General features: G+C 51.6%; 1 long non-coding RNA gene across 2 annotated transcripts; it reads left to right on the plus strand.

Annotated features, from left to right (window-relative positions):
- Positions 1 to 1,010, plus strand: LOC126496450 (uncharacterized). 2 transcript variants are annotated; one of them, XR_007590362.1, is made up of 3 exons: positions 1 to 49; positions 230 to 262; positions 591 to 1,010. It is a non-coding gene; the product is annotated as an uncharacterized lncRNA (long non-coding RNA). The 2 variants fall into 2 exon arrangements; XR_007590361.1 differs by lacking the exons at positions 1 to 49; positions 230 to 262 and adding an exon at positions 269 to 458.
- The last annotated feature ends 291 nt before the right edge of the window (positions 1,011 to 1,301 follow it).

Genomic DNA, 1,301 nt, shown 5'->3' on the forward strand with positions numbered 1-1,301 from the left:
ATCATTGTAGCTGTGGTGGCTGTTGTGAGGAAGAGGAGGAGAAACACAGGTAGGAAAGGGCAGGGTCTGAGTTCTCTCTCAGTCCCTTTTAAAAGAGTCTCTGCCTCATTAATGGGAAACACATCCACACCCCTCATTGCTGCTGTCTCTAAGCTGGGTCTGCTGTCAGTTCTGGAAACTTCCTAGGGCCAGGGACTTCCCTGGTCTCTCACAGCTTTTCTTCTCACAGGTGGAAAAGAAGTCAACTATGCTCCGGCTCCAGGTAAGAGTGGTGAGCAGGATTGTCCCTGAGGCCTGTGGGGTTAAGCTGGCGTATTTGGGGAGCTCTGGAAATACATAATAGCTCCTGCAGTAAATCTTCTAGTGGCCAAGTTTTTACCTTCCCATGAATACATATATTTTTACCCCAGGCAGGGAGAGTTGCCAGAGCTCCGATGTGTCTCTCCCAGACTGTAAAGGTGACCCTCTGCGACCTGAGGGGCAGAGTGAACATGATTGGGTTTCAGGGACTCCCAGAATCACCTTTGAGTGAGTGGTGGGTTGCTGGGATGTTGTCTTCACAGTGATTGTTCATGACTCTTATTCTGTAGCGTGAAGACAGCTGCCTGGTGTGGATGGAGTGACAGACGATGTGTTCAGGTCTCTCCTGTGACATCCAGAGCCCCTCAGTTCACTCTCAGCAATAGTGTCTGATGTTCCCTGTGATCCCGTGGGCTCAATGTGAAGAACTGGGAGCCCAGCCCACCCCTGCACACCTGACCCTGTCCCTGCACTGCCCTGTTCCCTTCCACAGCCAACCTTCCTGTTCCTGCAGACAGGAGGGGACATCTCCATCCTGTCTCCTCCATGCTGCCCTGAGCTGCAGCCCTGACTTCCCCTCTGAAAATAAGAATCTGAACGTGAACTTGATTGTTCATGTCCTTGATCTCAAAGGTTGATTGGTGGTAAAATAAAGGATTGAGATAGAATTTATGGAGGAAATAAATGGCAGCGTGGAGAACCTCCCAGAATCTGTGTTCACTGTGCTGTGTGCATCTGGTGGGACAGGATGAGGCTGTGGGAACTGAGTGAGAACAGGGCTGTGCCCAGGTGGAGCTCCGTATGTAATTGGCTGTGGCTCTCTGTCCCCTCCCAGCTCTGTTGTCTTCATCACTTAGAGCCAAAGGCTGACATCTATGATCACAGGGACACTGGGATGGCCAGAGCCTTGTCCTGTCCCCAGGATTATGAGCCGCCAGGGCTGCTGTGACAGTCAGGGCTGTTGTCCTGGCTGTGACACTTTCCCCTGTCTTTAGTGTTGA

Source organism: Alexandromys fortis, unplaced genomic scaffold (genome assembly GCF_014885135.2).
Source record: "Alexandromys fortis isolate MF-2015 unplaced genomic scaffold, M_Fortis_MF-2015_v1.1 scaffold_4732, whole genome shotgun sequence".
Taxonomy (NCBI): Eukaryota; Metazoa; Chordata; class Mammalia; order Rodentia; family Cricetidae; genus Alexandromys; species Alexandromys fortis.